The following is an 18,192-nucleotide window of genomic DNA, read 5'->3' as shown; positions in this document are numbered from 1 at the left end:
GAACCTAGACACAGACCTTATACCCTTCACAAGAATTAATCAAAATAGGTCATAGACCTAAATGTAAAATGCAAAACTATGAAACTTCTAGAAAATAACATAGGATAAAATCTAGGTGACCTTGAGTATGGTGATGACTTTTTAGATAGAATACCAAAGGCACAATTATAAAAGAAATAATTGATAACCTGGACTTAATTAAAATAAAAAAACTTCTGCTGTATGAAGGACAATGTCAAGATAATGAGATAACAAGCCACAGATTGGGAGACAGTATTTGCAAAAGACATATCTGATAAAAGATTTTCAACCAACATAGACAAGCCTTAAAACTCAACAATAAGGGCCAGGCATAGTGGCTCATGCCTGTAATCCTGGCACTTTGGGAGGCCAAGGCAGGCAGATCGTTTGAGCCCACGAATTTGAGACAAGCCTGGGCAACATTTTGTACTTTTTTGTAGAGACAGAATCCCTGTCGGGAGGCTGAGATGGGAGGATCGCATAAGCCTGGGAGGTTAAGGCTGCAGTGAGCCCTGACCACACCTCTGCACACTGCTGCCTGGGTAACAGAGTGATATCCTATCTCAAAAAACAAAAACAACAACAAAAAAACCCAATCAAGCAAAAACCCTCAAGAATAAGAAAAAGGAAAACCCAATGAAAAATGGGCCAAAGACCTGAACAGACACCTCACAAAAGAAGATATACAAATGGCAATAGTTTATGAAAAGCTGTTCAACATCTTATGTCATTAGGCAATTGCAATTGCAAACTAAAACAACAGTGAGTGGCTGGGTGCTGTGACTCATGGCTGTAATCCCAACATTTTGGGGGACTGAGGCAAGTGGATTGCTTGAGCCCAGGATTCAAGACCAGCCTGGGCGACATGGCAAAACCCTGTCTCTACAAAAAATACCAAAAAAAAAAAAAATTAGCCTGGCATGGTGGTGCAGGCCTGTAGTCATAACTACTCTGGAAGTGAAGGTAGGAGGATCACTTGAACTTGGGAGGTCGAGGCTGCAGTGAGCTGTGATCATGCCACTGCACTCCAGCCTGGGCAACAGAGTGAGACTCTGTTTCAAAAAAACCAAAAACAGCAACAGTGAGTTATTATTACACATCTATTAGAATGGTCAAAATCCAAAACACGGACAACACCAAATGCTGGTGAGGATGTGAAGCAACAGGAAATCTCATTCTTTGCTGCTGAGAATGCAACATGATACAGTCACTTTGGAAAATGGTTTGGTGATTTTTAAAAACTAAACATACTCCTATATATGATCCAGCAATTACATTCCTTAGTGTTTGTGCAAATGAATTGAAAAATTATATCCACACAAAAAATGCACCTGAACATTTATAGCAACTGCATTCATAATTGCCAAAACTTGGAAGCAATGAAAATGTTCTTCAGTAGGTGAATGCATAAATAAACTGTGGTATATCCAAACAATGGAATATTATTTAGCACTAAAAAGGAATTAGGTATCCAGCAATTAAAAGACATGGAGGAAACTTAAATTCATATTACTAAGTGAAAGATGTGACTTTAAAAAGGCTACATACTGTGTGATTCCAACTATATGATGTTCTGGAAAAGCAAAACTATGTTGACAATAATAAGATTGGTGGTTGCTAGAGGTTAGGAGGAAGGAATGAATGAATAGGCAAATTACAGAGGAATTTTAAGACTGGGAAACTACTTTGTGTGATATTAGAATGGTGGGTACATCTCATTATACGTTTGTCAAAACCCACAGAATATACAACACCAAGAGTGAACCCAACCCTAAGGTAAACTGTGGCCTTTTAAGATAATGATGTGTTAGTGTAGGTTCGTCGATTATAGTAAATATACCACTATTGTATAGGATCTTGATAGCAGGGGAGGTTTTACATGTGTGGTGACTGGGGATATATGAGAAGTCTATACTTTCTGCTCAAGTTTGCTGTGAACCCAAAACTGACCTAAAATATAAAATTCATTAATTTTTTTAAAAAGTCAGTTGAATTTGGAATCATGAAGGAAACTGGTGACTTTGGTAGGAAAAATTTTAGCAGACTAAAGAGAGGCAAACCAGATTAGAATAGGTTGAAGACCATGGAAAGTGAGGAAGTAACAATTATTTATAGAGCTTGACTCTGAAGGGAAATAGAGAAAAATAATGGTAACTGGATGAATATGCAGGGTTATAGGAAGCTTTTTCTTTTAAGATGAGATATACTGTGTCATTGTTGAGGACTAATGGGAATGAAGGAAGGGAGGAAGACAGGATAGTTAAATTTAACTCAATAGGCAACTAGAATTCCCTATGGCCTAGAGATCTAATTGAACTTGGCCTGAATTTCACTTCTTTAGCCAAAAGCAATAAAAAATATTCCCAATCCTTTCTACATTTTCTTTTCTTCACTTCCTCATGATTACCTGTCCTTCTCCTGCTTCCATGCATACTGTCAGTTCCATGAATTCTCCCCCACTCTCTCACCTTCCCTCCCTCCTGGGGCTGAAGAGGCAGCCACAGACAGCAGTCCTATTCCCTCAACCCCACAGAGGGGCAACTGTGCATTCTCACACACTCCAAAGACAAATTCCACTGCCTGCTCTAGGCCAAGGCTCAGATGAAGCCCATCCCTTTCAGTTTCCTGCCTATGGCTATTCCCAGGGGAAGCAACTCCACTCTTCCCAGTTGCAGGGCCACAGCACAGCTGCTGCTGTCTCCACCTGAGCATTCTGCCAATGGCCACAGGGTCATTCTGCCTCTGCATGCCACAGCCAGCATCTTTACACACCATGAGGAGGCCTAAGGGCACAACCTAGCTTGGGTCTACCTCCCCTAGTACCCAAGGATGCTATCCAGAGGTCTGAGGATCACCCAGCCCAGTACACCATTGGTTGCACCTAAGCACTCTTCCCAGGGTCTGAGATCAGGTCCAATCAACCTGCCACTACCACTACAGCTGGCATTCACCAAGCATGTGCCACTTACAGATCTGGAAACCGGCCTGCCCAACCCATTGTAGCCATGCCAACACCAACACAGTTGACTGAGTTCCAGTGGATTTTCCTATCACTGCTACTGCCATTGACCATGCCATGCACACTCCACAAGGACTCTAGAATTCACCCACCTACACAGCCTACTGCTGCCATTCCTGGCATACAAGCAAGCCACCTAGAGGCCCAATAATTGGCTACCTGGATCCACTAACACCAATGCCAGGGTATGCTGCCTTGGGGCCCAAGGACAGGCATGCTTAACATACCACTGCCACCATTGAGACCTGAAGACCAGTCTACTTGGCATCCCAGAACCCAGAAAAACTTCATCATAGTCTCCACTAACAACCACATGCTAAGCCACCAAGGAAATCACAGATACCACTGATGCTGTTTACAGCCAAAGAAATCATACAAAGACAATAATACTGCATATGCCCAGAATCAGAGCAAATGTGCTCTAGCCTACCAACACCATATACACATCTTCAGAAAAATGTGCCCCTGATGAAAGCAAATTCAAAAAAATTGGAAAAAGCAGCTGTGACACCAGATGCATGGATATTAATGTAAGGACACAGGAAACATGAAACAGCAAGGAAATATGAACCTGCAAAGGTACACAATAATTTCTCCAGCAACAGATCCTAATGCAAAAGAAATTCATGGCTGGGCACAGTGGCTCATGCCTGTAATCCTAGCACTTTGGGAGGCTGAGGCAGGCGGGTCACAAGGTCAGGAGAGCGAGACTATCCTGGCTAACATGGTGAAACCCCATCTCTACTAAAAATACAAAAAATTAGCCAGGCGTGGTGGCAGGTGTCTGTAGTCCCAGCTACTCAGGAGGCTGATGCAGGAGAATGGCATGAACCCAGTAGACAGAGCTTGCAGTGAGCAGAGATTGTGCCACTGCACTGCAGGCTGGGCATCAGAGCAAGACTCTGTCTAAAAAAAAAAAAAAAAAGAAAAAGAAAATCACAAAATCCCAGGAAAAAGAATTCCAAATTTTGAATTTTGATACTAAAGAAGTCTGGTGAGATGCAAGAGAATTCCAAAAATCAATACAAAGAAATCAGAAAAAAAATTCAGGATACAAATGAGAAATTTACCGAAGAGATGGATATTATTTAAAAAAGAACCAAACAGAAATTCTGGAACTGAAGGTTTCATTGAATGAAATACAAAATACACTCAAAAGATTCAACAACAGACTAAGTCAAACAAAGGAAAGAATCTCAGAACTTGAAGACAGTTATTTTGACATAACCCAGTTAGGCAAAAATAAAGAAAAAATTAGCAAGGATGAGCAATGCCTTTGTGACTATGGAACATTATCAAGTGGCCAAATATTTGAAATATTGATATCCCTGAGGGCAAAGAGAAAATGAAAGGGTTTGTGTTGGGGTCCATGCCGGGGGTGGTGGATAATGAAAGAACACACAAAAGACAAAGACACACAGAGAACATGGCGGCCGCACTTAGAGCCTCCACCTCACTTTATTTATACCCCATAAACCCCACGTTAGCAGAAAGAATGTAATGTAAAACAAACTTTCTTTTCCCAGATGTAACCTTCTACTCAGTTCCTTGTTTCTATGCTCTTCCTTATCTGCCCGCCTTCTTGGCGCCTACGGGAGTTCATTAAAAGTTCAATTGGAGATACTGTCCTTGAGCCCTATCTATTCTTAGCATACTGTTTTCAAAGGCCCCTGCATTTCCCCCTTTTTGTTTTTGTTTTGCCTTAATCCTAAAAAGGTAACCCATATTTGTTTCTGTGGTTTTTTTTTGTTTTTGGAGGCGACGGAGGGAGCATCGAATTACCAAAAGAAGTAGACCCAATTCAAGTGTCCAAAGTAATATACTTCCAGAGATTGTAGAAATCCATGTTTTTATCTGGGTTTATGGGTTAAAGGCAGTAAGGCGCTGACCCAGTTTTTGTAGGGTTACGGTTCCGGACAACACATGTAATTGTTGTTGAAATGTTTTGGAAATGTTTTGAGTGAGCTTTTGGATGTCCAAACTAATATTTTTATGGCCTACTAATAATTTTCGGATTACGGTCCAATTTTGAGAGATGTTAAAAGGCACAGGCATTACACAAAATTGAGTGGAGTTCCAATTACATTGTAATGTTATTTGAGTACTGAGTACAGTGAGCTGATTTTTAAGCCATGTCAATGTTTGCTCTATGTTGTCTAATTTTTTAGTAAGTTGAGAGTTAATGTTTTGTTGTTGAAGTCATAACCGGTGAGATTGTTTGTGCCATTGTTGTACAAATTTAGTATTTTGTATACTTTGATGTAGAGTGAGCCCTGCTATGGCCGTAGTGGAGACGATGGTGACAAGGCTTATCACCGAGGCAATTATAAGTCCAAGGGCACGGCGGGTTCGCTGGAGAGAAGTCCAAGTATAAGTTTCAAGAGGTGATGCCCCCCATGGTCATGTAAGGTTAACAGGTAGCCAAATTTTCTTACGAGCCCTGAGGATATAAATATCCCCAGTAAAGTTTTGCCACCAAGAATGATTGAGGCAAGACAAAAATGTATACGTATCTGTACAATTAACAATTTCCGTATTATTATTACATGTTAAATTTCCCGCTAATAATAGGTAGGGCTTACGGACACAAGCAATAATATATTAGGAGGTATTTTGATATAACTGAATATGAAAGGAGTTATTTGGGTTAGAAAGATTAAGGGACATATTTCCCACAAAAGTGTTAATGGCATCGCCTGTAGCTAACAACTTCCAAAGATGACTCTGTACTTTAGGCCTCCTTTACGCCGTACCAAGGTTTTATTATTGTTAGTGGCAATACTTTTATTTACCCAGTGTTATTTTAAAGGTATGTGACTAAATTTTATTTGAAAATTGCCGTGTACACTCCAATTAGTTATTTACATTTTATTGTATTTTAATAAAATCCGGGGTTTAGTTTCCCGACATTGTTGTCACTCCAGTACCTTAATATTAGGAGAAACCTTTAGAATAGGACAAAAAAGTAAAGAACTAGGAATAGTTTTATTACTATATACAGTATGATTATATTAAAAGCTTCTAGTTACAATAATAACAGTTTTAGTAGTCACATGACTATGATTATAGTGAACAGCCCAGGCTTTATGTGATTTTTGGAGACAATGAAGACTATTTTTCATACATATTGGAAGTCCTTTTACTTTAAATTGGTATGTGTTGATTATAATTTTTGTTTCCGTTTTATGTTGTTTTTGTCTATATAGGGGGATGGCATCTAAGTAATGTCATTGGTGAAAACCTTAATTTCCGCCTTCTCCCAGGCGACTTTTTGATACAAGGGTGGAAAGGGAATATAAGTCCAATATTTATACAAAGCCTCAGTAAGAGAAATAAGTCCCCCGCCGAGGCACATCTAACAAAGGAAGAAATGTATGTTGAATTTAGTTTTTTTTTTAACAGGGTTTCAATTATTTTGTAGGAAACCACTCAGGTCCGCTCCCTGTAAGGACAAGAGTATAGTCCCGTCTCTGTTTTAAAACTTGTCCTTGAACATACTTACCTTTTTTATTAGGATACCAAACCTTTAAATTGTCAGCGGGGACTATCACCGAGGGAGGTGAGGAAAGATGGGTTACAAAATCTGGATAGGGTTTATTTGTGCCCTGTAAAATCTTCACAGAGGAAAGGGAAGATTTTCCTGTTATTTTTACCTTATTTTAGGCCCTTAAAAACAAAGTCTTGATTTGAGTAAAGGCAACATCATTTAGACCAGCCTGAGCATTAAGAGTAGCATATTGGCCCGTGCCTGTGAGTTGTTTCTCAGTGGGTCCTGGGGGATCACACATAACATTTTTTTTAGCCTGTACATGTGTCTTGTCCATTTACCAGTTGTGCAATTATAACCACTGAGAACGATTAAGAAAAGCCTTTCCCAAAGTCTTTTAGTCTATAGGAATTATCAAATTTTTTGATGAAAAAATATCAAGAAGACCAAGGATGGGGTCCATAGTTAGAAATGGCAGCTTTTATTTCTTTTAAAAATTTAATTTGTAAGGCATTAAATTGGACATTATTGCCACCATTTGAAAACTGAGCATTAGGAGCAAAAGAAGCACAAATAATTAGAAACAGATCCAGCTCCTTAAAAAAATTTTTTTTTAATTAAAAGTATATATAATATATAATAATACTCATATCCTCAAATATAAAGAATCCCAACATATTAATAGGAAAAGGCAAATAACCCAACCAAAAGTAGCAGAACAAAGAAATGACAATAAACCTATATGTCTAACATCATTACTCACTAGGAAATATGTATATTAATACCAAATTGAGAATCATTACATACACAATACAATGGTTAAAATTTAAAAACACAGAAAATATCAAGAGGTAGTTAATGTGTTAAGCAACTTGAATAGTCAACTTCTGTTTGGAGTGTAAATTGGTGGAACCTATGCACCCCTATAACATAACAATTTCCTAGCTGGGGTTATTAATACTATATTAATATTAATAGTTAATATTAATGTGCTTATTTATTGACTATTGAAATACTCATAATATTTTAACAAACAATAAGATATACATATACACTGGTTTTGACATATTAAACAGGTGTTTAGTATAAATTTAAAGTATGTCTGATGTGAACAGGGCTTCAACTTTGCCAAACAAAGGTAAAGATAAGGAAGCCTGGGGGTTGGAGGCTCTGGAAAATCCTTTTTTAACAGGGCAGAAGAAAAAGAAACAGGGAAAGCTCGCAAAGGTGAATTAGAAGAATATATCTGTAATATTTGTTGAAGCATTTCCATAATACACTGCATGTCAGAATTTCCCTTAGAAGAAGGAAAAGCTGGCTTTTTCTCTTCTCCCCCTTTTGCTACCCCCACCCCGTCCTCTGTTATCCTGGCACAAATGGGCTCCATTTCAGATTTATTTTTTTTCCAAATCCTCAGATACCTTTCCTCCTGTGGCTACATCACCACACTCTGAATCAGTCTCAAGTAACTCTAATGTCTGAGTGATAGAGTTACACAAGGTCCACAATTTTAGAGGCATAATATCCCCTAACTGGAGAGCTCTAAGCAGAGCTTTTACTACCTGTAACCATTCTCTGCGATTCAGCTGCACTTTAGTCTGATACTGAAACCAGTAACAATGTTGTTCAACATGGGCAAACAATCACTTCAAAGTCTTTTTCTTTCACTTCTACTCCTATAGACAGCAACAGTCCTTGAAACAGGCATAAATATTCTGAGGCCAGAGAGATGGAATTCCCATAATGAAAGCTTAAGAAGGTTCCCCTTAACAATATCCAGGCCTTACCCGCCCCTAGGGGGTTCCCCTTCTTGTTCTCCCCTACTCACCCGTGCTACCCTGCTCGCTGCACCACTTGTTGGGGTCCGTGCCGGGGGTGGTGGAGAATGAAAGAACACACAAAAGACAAAGACACACAGAGAACATGGCGGCCGCACTCAGAGCCTCCGCCTCACTTTATTTATACCCCATAAACCCCACGTCAGCAGAAAGAATGCAATGCAAAACAAACTTTCTTTTCCCAGATGTAACCTTCTACTCAGTTCCTTGTTTCTATGCTCTTCCTTATCTGCCCGCCTTCTTGGCGCCTACGGGAGTTCATTAAAAGTTCAATTGGAGATACTGTCCTTGAGCCCTATCTATTCTTAGCATACTGTTTTCAAAGGCCCCTGCAGGTTTGCAAACCTATTTAATGAAATAATAGATGAAAAATTCCCAAGTCTAACAAGAGATTTAGGCATCCAGATACAGGAGGCTCAGTGATTTCCCAAACAGATACAACATAAAAATGTCTTCTCCATGGCATATTGTAATCCAAGTGTCTAAGTGAAAGACAGAGAATTCTAAAAGCAGCAGGAGAAAAGTATCTAGTTATAAAGGAAACCCCATTAGACTAACAGCAGACTCTCTCAGCAGAAGCCTTACAGGCCAGGAAAGAATGATATGATATATTCAAAGTGCTGAAAGAACAAATCTGCCAGCCAAGGATACTATATACAGCAAAATTGTTCTTCATCGATGAAGGAGAAATAAAGTATTTCCCAGACAATCAAATGCCAAGAGAATTCATTACTACTAAACTCAAGGGAGTCCTACAACTGGGAGTGAAATGATGATAGTTATTATCATGAAAACACATGAAACTATAAAACTCCGAAGTAAAGCAATCACACAAAGGAGGAGGAGAAAGGACTCAAATGATTCCACTACAGAAAACCACCAAAACACAATGACAAACAAGAGAAAAAGAAAGGAACAAAGAGTATACAGAACAATAAGAAAACAATTAAGAATGTAACAGGAAGAAAGCATTACATATCAATAATAAACCTGAATGTAAATGGATTGAATTCTCTACTTAAAAGATATAGACTGGCTAAATGATTAAAAAAGCATGATTCAACTATATGCTGCCTACAAGAAATGCACTTTATCTGTAAAGAAAAATAGAGACTCAAAGTAAAGGAATGGTGAATTAATCAATTTTCACGTTGCTGATAAAAACATACCTGAGATTAGGAAGAAGAAAAGTTTTAATGGACTTACAGTTCCACATGACTGGGGAGGCCTCACAATCATGGCAAAAGGCGAGGAGGAGCAAGTCACATCTTACATAGATGGTGGCAGGCAGAGAGAGCTTGTGCAGGCAAACTTTCATTTTTAAAACCATCAGATCTCATGAGATGTATTCACTATCACAAGAACGGCATGGGAAAGACCTACCCCATGATTCAGTTATCTCCCAGTGGGTCCCTCCCATAACATGTGAGAATTATGGAAGCTACAAGATGGGATTTGGGTAGGGACACAGAGCCAAACTATATCAGATGGAAAAAGATATTCCATGTAAGCAGAAACCAAAACTGAGCAGGAGTAGTTATACTTAGCTAAAAGAGACTTTAAGTCAAAAACAGGAAAAAAAAAAAAAAAGACAAAGGTCATTATATAATGATAAAAGGATCAATCTAGAAGAGAGTATAACAATACTAAATACATATGCACCCAACAGTACTGCACTCAGATGTATAAAGCAAATATTGCTAGATCTAAAGAGAGATAGAATCCAATACAGTAATGGGGGAGACTTCAATACCCTACTCACTCAGCACTCAACAGATCATCTAGACAGAAAATCAACACATAAATGTTGGATTTAAACTGGACTTTAGACCAAATGGACCTCACAGACATAACAGAACCTTTTAGCCAACAACTGCAGAATACATATTAACATTCTTCTCATTTACACATGGGACATTCTCCAGGATAGATCATATGTTAGGCCACAAAACAAGTCTCAACAAACTTGAAAAAATTGAGATCGTTTTGAGTATCTTCTCAGGCCACAATGGAATAAAATTAGAAATCAATACCAAAAGGAAGTTTGGAAACTATACAATACTTGAAAACTTAGCAAGATGCCTCTGAATGGTCATTGGATCAATGAAGAAATTAAGATGGAAATAAAAAAATTCTTGAAATAAGGACAGGAACAGTGGCTCATGCTTGTAATCCCAGCACTTTGGGAGGCTGTAGTGGGAGGATCACTTGAGGCCAGGAGTTTGAGACCAGCGTGGGCAACATACTGAAACCCCGTTGTCTCCTAAAAAATTTAAAAATTAGCCAGGCATGGTGGTGCATGACTGTAGTCCTAACTACTCAGGAATCTGAGGCGGGAGGATCACTTGAACCCAAAAGTTTGAGACTGCAGCAAGCTACAATAGTGCCACTGCACTCTAGCCTGGGTGACAAAGTAAGATCTTGTCTCTTAAAAATAAAATTCTTGAAATAAATAAAAATTGAAACACAAAACACCAAAACATATGGAATATCATAAAAGCAGTGCTTAGAGGGAACTTTACAGGAATAAATACCTACATCAAAAAAGTAGTATGTGCGTATGTAAATTTAATGTTATGTAAGAAAAAAAAGTAGAATGATTTCCAATAAAGAATTTAATTATGCACTTTAAGGAATTAGAGAAGCAAGAACAAACAAAACCCAAAATTAGCAGAAGGAAATAATAATGATTAGAGCAGAAAGAAACGAAATAGAGACTAAAAAAATACAAAGTATCAATGAAATGAAAAGTTTGTTGTTCAAAAAGATAAAATTTATAAATCACTAGCTAGATTAACCAAGGAAAGAAGAGAGGAGACCCCAATAAACAAAATCAGGAATGAAAAAGGAGACATTACTACTGATACCACAGAATTAGAAAACATTAGCCAAGACTTTTATGAATAACTATATACTAACTAGAAAACTTACAGAAATGGGTAAACTCCTGGAAACGTACAACATACCAAGATTGAATGAGGAAGAAATAGAAAACCTGAACAGACCAGTAATAAGTAGTGAGATTGAATCAATAATAAAAAGTCTCCCAATAAAGAAAAGCCCAGGATCAGATGGATTCACTGCCAAATTCTACCAAACATATAAAGAAAAACTAGTACCAATCTTACTCATACTATTTAAAAAAGTTGAAGAGGAGGGAATCCTCCCTAATTCATTCTTTGAGGTTAGCATTACCCTGATTCCAAAACTAGACAAGAAACACAACAACAGCACAGAGAAAACTGCAGGCATGATGAACATAGACACAAAAATCCTCAACAAAATACTAGCAAACTAAATCCAACAGCACATCAAAAAGAGAAAACACTTTGATTAAGTGGGTTTTATACCAGGGATGCAAGAATGGTTTAACCTGTGCAAATCAGTAAATTTGATACATCGCATCAACAGAACCAAGAACAAAAACTTTATGATTATTTTTATAGATGCAGAAAAAGCATTTGATAAAATTGAACATCCCTTCATGAGAAAAACTCTTAGCAAACTAGGCATAGAAAGAACATACCTTAAAATAATAAAGGCAATATATGACAAAACCCACAGCTAACATCAGACTGAAGGGGGAAAAGTTAAAAGCCTTTCCTCTAAGAACAAGACAAAGATGCCCACCTTCCCCATGCCCATTAAACATTGTACTGGAAGTTGTAGCTAGAGCAGTAAGCCAAGAAAAAGGAATAAAAGGCATCCAAATTGGAAAAGAGGAACTCTAATTGACCCTCTTTGGGGATTGCATTATTCTTTTTTTTTTTTTTTTTTTTTTTTTTTTGGAGACAGAGTCTCTCTCTGTCGCCCAGGCTGAAGTGCAATGGCGCGATCTTGACTCACTGCATCCTCCACCTCCCGGGTTTAAGCAGTTCTCCTACCTCAGCCTCCCAAGTAGCTGGGACTACAGGCATGTTTGTATTTTTAGTAGAAACAGGGTTTCACCATGTTGGCCAGGATGGTCTCGATCTCTTGACCTCATGATCCGCCTGCTTTGGCCTCCCAAAGTGCTGGGATTACAGGCATGAACCACTGCACTTGGCCTATGCTTATTTTTAGAAAACCAAAAGACTCCATCAAAAAACTCTTAGGGCTGGGCACAATGGCTCATGCCTGTAATCCCAGAACTTTGGGAGGCCAAGGCAGGCAATCGCTTGAGGCCAAGGGTTCGAGACCAGCCTGGCCAACATGGCAAAGCCCTATGTCTGCTAAAAAATACAAAAATTAGCTGGGCATGGTGGCGCATGCCTGTAATCCCAGCTACTCTGGAGGCTGAGGCACCAGAATCACTTGAGCCCAGGAGGTAGACGTTGCAGTGAGCCAAGATTGTGCCACTGCATTCCAGCCTGAGTGACAGAGCAAGACTCTCTCTCAAAAAAAAAAAAAAAAAAAAAAAAAAAGCCAAACAGGCTGAGCATGGTGGCTCACGCCTGTAATTCCAGCACTTTGGGAGGCTGAGGTGGGTGGATCACGAGGTGAGGAATTTAAGGCCAGCCTGGCCAAGATGGTGAAACCCCATCTCTACTAAAAATACAAAAAAAAAAATTATCCATGCATGGTGGCGGGTGCCTGTAATCCCAGCTGCTTGGGAGGCTGAGGCAGAGAATTGCTTGAACCCAGGAGGCAGAGGTGGCAGTGAGTGGAGATCACACCACTGAACTCCAGTCGGAGCAACAGAGCAAGACTTTCTCAAAAAACAAACAAACAAACAAACAAAAAACTCTTAGAACTGAGCCAAATTCAGTGAAGCCGCAGGATACAAACAAGCAAAAGTCAGCATTTCTATACACCAATAATAAAATATCTGAAAAAAAAAATCAAGAAAGCAATCACATTTATAACAGTGGCAAAACAAACCAACAAAAACAACAACAAAAACAAAAAACCTAGGAATAAATTTAACCAAGAAGTGAAAGATCTCTACAAGGAAAATTACAAAACACTGATGAAAGAAATTGAAGAAGAGAAAAGACATCCCATTCTCATCGATCAGAAGAATTCATATCATTAAAAATGACCATACTACCTAAAGCAATCTGTAGATTCAATGCAATCTCTAACTACATAGCTATGTAGTTTTTCACATAACTAGAAAACACAATGCTAAAATTCATATGGAACCAAAAAAGATCCAGAATAGTCAAAGCAGTCCTAAGCAAAAGGAACAAACTCAAGGCACTACACCACCTGACTTCAAAATATATTACAAGGCTGTACTAACCCAAACAACATGATATTGGTAGAAAAATAGACACACAGAACAAAGGAAAAGAATAGAGAACCCAGGAATGAATCCACATATTTACAGCTAACTGATCTTCAACAAAGCCATCAAGAACATACACTGGGGAAAGGACAGTCTCTCCAGTAAACAATGCTCAGAAAACTGGATATCCCCATGCAGAAGAATGAAACTAGACCCCTATTTCTCCCCTTTATTAGGCTGTTCTTGTGTTGTGATAAAAAAAAAAAAAAACCTAAGACTGGGTAATTTATAAGAAAAGAGATTTAATTGACTCACAGTTCTGCAGGCTGTACAGGAAGCCTGGCAGCATCTGCTTCTGGGGAGGCCTCAGGGAGCTTTTACTCATGGTGGAAGGCAAAGCAGGAACAGGTGCTTCATATGGCAAAAGCAGGAACGAGAGAGAGGGTGGGGGAGGTGCTATACTTTTAAACAACCATATCTTGTAAGAACTCAGTCTATCAAGAGAACAGCACTAAGGGGATGGTGCTAAGCCATTCCAGAGAAATCTATCCCCATTATCTAATAACCTCCCACCAGGCCCCACCTCCATCATTGGGGATTGCAATTCAACATGAGATTTGGATGGGAACACATATTCATACTGCATCGTCACTATCTACCAAAATCAACTCAAAATGGATTAAAGACTTAAGCATACTGAAACTGGACTCCTTCCTTTCACCTGCATAGTATTCCATGGTGTATATTTACCACATTTTCTTTATCCAGTCTACCACTGATGGGCATTTAGATTGATTCCATGTCTTTGCTGTGTGCATAGTGCTGCAGTGAACATACGTTTGCAGGTATCTTTATGGTAGAATGATTTATATTCCTTTGAGTATATACCCAATAATGGGATTGCTGAGTCAAATGGTACTTCTGTGTTGAGTTCTTTGAGAAATCACCAAATTGCTTTCCACAGTGGCTGAACTAATTTACATTCCCACCAGCAGTGGATAAGCATTCCCCTTTTCTCCACAATGTTGCCAGCCTCTATTAGTTTTTGACTTTTTAATAAGTCATTCTGACTGGTGTGAGATGGTATTTCATTGTGGTTTTGATTTGCATTTATCTAATGATTAGTGATGAGCATTTTTTCATACACTTGTTGGCCATGCGTATATCTTCTTTTGATAATGTCTGTTTATGCCTTTGCCCACTTTTTAATGGCGTCAAGTTCCTTATAGATCCTGGATATTAGACCTTTGTTGGATGCAGAGTTTGCAAATATTTTCTCCCATTTTGTAGGTTGTCTATTTACTCTCTTGATAGTTTCATTTGCTGTGCAGAAGCTCTTTTGTTTAATTAGGTCCCATTTGTCAATTTTTGTTTTTGTTGCAATTGCTTTTGGCATCTTAGTCATGAAATCTTTGCCAGGGTCCATGTTCAGAATGGTATTTTGTTGGTTTTCTCCTAGAGTTTTCATAGTTGTAGGTCTTACATTTAAGTGTTTAGTCCATCTTGATTTTTGTATATGGTATAAGGAAGGAGTTCAGTTTCAGTCTTCTGAATATGGCGGGCCAGTTGTCCCAGCACCATTTATTGAATAAAACAGTCCTTTCCCCATTGCTTGTTTTTGTCAACTTTGTCGAAGATCAGATGGTTGTAGGTATGCAAGCTTTATTTCTGGGCTCTCTATTCTATTCCATTGGTCTATGTGTCTGTTAAGTTTGTTTCCGGAAGATTTTAGAGGGCCAAAGCGGCAGCTTAGTATTCCTAGTTTTCCTGCTCTAACTCTAAGGGTGCTGGTACCAAGCCCCCAGCTTTATTCTCTAGTCTCAGGAGCTTAGGAACTGGCTGCACTGGAGGGGCCCGGTGTTCCTGCTCTGCTGGCCACAGCATTCTGATGGGGAGTGCTGGCCAGTGCCTTTCCTCAGGCAGTGGCATAGCATAGCAGGATCTATGCTAGCTTGAGTGTGGATCCTGGTGTGGTGGTGGGGCAGGGTGGCCAGTTGCTGGTGGGAGTGAGGCACTGGATTCTGTACACACCCTCATGCAGGCCACATTGGCAGGGCAGAGTGCCGCACATTAGTGGTGGCAGGGTGTGCTCACGCCAGCAGTGGTGAAGAGGCAGGGTACATGTACACACATATGCCAGTGGGAGAGAGGAAGTATGGTCACCCATGCTTGCGGGCCAGCAAAGCAGTGGAGAGGACCTTGGGTGAGTACATGACGGCAAAGTGAGGTGGGGAAGGCTATAGGGGAGTGGAGGCTGTAGGTAGGCAGATGCGCATCCATGGTGGCTGGTCAGTGGGAGCTCTCTGATGGTGAGGCATGGTCTGCTGGTGAAGGAGCTATGAGAAGGGCCCCAAGGAAGCACCCTGGTTGGGCATGTGAGGCTGTGGGCAAGTGAGCAAGTGGGCATGCCAGGCTGGGGCCCCAGGAGAGGCTGGCAGATGAGGACACTCAGATCGAACTGGGCACATCCCCATGGACGAGACTGCCCTACTCTGTCCAGGTCCTACAGTTACCCAAAGGCTGAAGCCACCTAGAAGAGTATGGTGAGCCTTGGAGGATGGGCATCACTGTCCATCCTGCTCCACCTGTATTTCAAACTATTTTGTCTTTCAGCAGATTTTTTTAACTTAAATGTATGACATGTTATTTTTTTCCAGAAAATAATTTAAGTTTAAATCTTTTTTCAAGTTGAAATAATAGGACATGTGAGAAGCGCTGGAAATGTTTTTATAGCACTATAAAATGTATTTCTTGATTATGAATTTGTTTCAGCCTGGAAAAGATTCTGAACATAGAGATACACATTTTCAGTTAAACTCTCATTATCTAAAAGTCAAGATTCCATCTTCCCACTATAGGTCTGCTTTTGAAAGCAATGCAGGTAGAACCATTTAGTTCTGACTCAGTCCCCAAAACCTGCATTGATAAGAACTAGTCTTATATTAACTAATATTTTTTGAAAAGACTATAAATATGTACTGATTGGGAATATTTAGAAATATATACATACATATATATATATAAACAAATCTAGGAAAAATGTAGGGAAGCTATATACTTATAGCTACATACAAGCTGATGTTTTAAAATTGGACTGATAGTTGACAATTACATCAAATGAGACCCCTGGGAAGCAGATATTCAGACAGTATAAAGAGTTCAAACATCAGGGGGTAATGACTAAGAAAGGAAGGCAGGGAAGAAGCAGGATTATGCAAGGATAGCCTCAGTCTTCAATGCAGATCTGACAGAAGCTCTCAACAATGGGGAGTTCTGGAGTAAAGATTGTCTATTACGAAAGTCTTGTGTTGGGCTGTTATGCCCAGACATTGGCTGGGGGCTGCTTGAAAAGATGGTGGCCTCAGCATGAAAGCTGAAGCATATTCTAAAGATGTTGTAGTTGGGGGCTATCAGCTAACTACACTCCTTGCACTGGAACAGCTGGTTCTTTGAAGAAACCTGAGCAGAGGACCTTCAGGACTGCCACAATGATGATGATAATAGTTATCATTGAGTAGCTCCTACTCTCCAGACACCATAGATTCTCTTTACATATATTATTTGTAACCCTTGCATCACAGTCCCTAGATATAGAATAACCTTCATTGTTCAAATGAGAAAATTAAATATAACTAGTAAGTTAGAGGCTGATGTGTTCAGTTTATTGTAAATATGCCCATAAACATTTCTGACAAAAATTTTCCTAATAAACTATTCCAGATTATGTCTTGTACCAACAATCAGTTTAAGAGCTTTTAAGCCAGAAGGGACATGGTTGCTTCATGGAGTCTAAAGGCTGAAAAGGCAACTGATTTCTGGAAATAAAGCTGCCTGTCTCTGTTTGATTGTCTATCACTCTTACTTTCTACTCTACCTTTCTACCCATTTCTTTGCTTTTGCTATCCTAGATGTTCTCTCTCTCTCTCAGTCTTAAGCTCTGTCTCTTTTCCTTGGTCTCTCTTACTCTCTCTCTCTCTCTCTCTCTCTCTCTCTCTCTCTCTCTCTCTCAATCTCTGTTCACAATCTGTGTTGGTCTCTGTCTTCTCTTTCTCTTTTTTCCTCTCTCCTTCTCTTGGTCTTCCTCTTTTTCTCTCCTTCTCTGTCTTTTGCTTTTCATTCTTCCTCTCCTACCTCCTCTCCTCTTCTCTACCTCTTCCTTCATCTCCTCTCCATTCCCCTCTTCTCCCTTCCTTCATCTCTCTCTTTTGGCCGTCCCTTCCTCGATTTCTGTTACTTTCTTTAGGTCTTGTATCTTGTCTGTTTCCTGACTCTGCCTTTCACTCTTTCTTGCTTTGTCTACCTGTCTTTCTGCCTCTTTGTATCTTCAAGAAGTAAAAAATGAGCCTACATCCTACTTTATAATTTCTTTAACTTTGATGTTCCATAAATGAAAGTGTCTATATACATTTAAAGTTATATTTAAACCAATTATCCTTGCTACATATATTTTCACAGCTTCAGAAATAACTTATAATCTCTTTCCACAAAAAGTACAATAATATACTAAGAATTAAATGCTGAAAGTAAAATACCTTTCTTAGCAGTTAACAAAGATAACTGAAGCACCATTTCCTAACTCAACACTCTAATTAGCTTTTCTTTCTAAATTAATAGTAAT

The 18,192-nt window shown here is 39.2% G+C and overlaps 1 protein-coding gene across 1 annotated transcript in view; it reads left to right on the top strand.

Moving 5' to 3' along the window:
* MEIKIN (meiotic kinetochore factor) overlaps window positions 1-18,192 on the top strand; it is a 126,994-nt gene that overhangs the window by 68,131 nt on the left and 40,671 nt on the right. The window lies entirely within an intron of this gene.

The sequence above is a fragment of the Macaca fascicularis genome, chromosome 6 (assembly GCF_037993035.2).
Source record: "Macaca fascicularis isolate 582-1 chromosome 6, T2T-MFA8v1.1".
NCBI classification, from domain to species: Eukaryota; Metazoa; Chordata; class Mammalia; order Primates; family Cercopithecidae; genus Macaca; species Macaca fascicularis.
The sequence above is the reverse complement of the archived record's forward strand: the minus strand, read 5'-3'. Positions and strand labels throughout refer to the sequence as shown.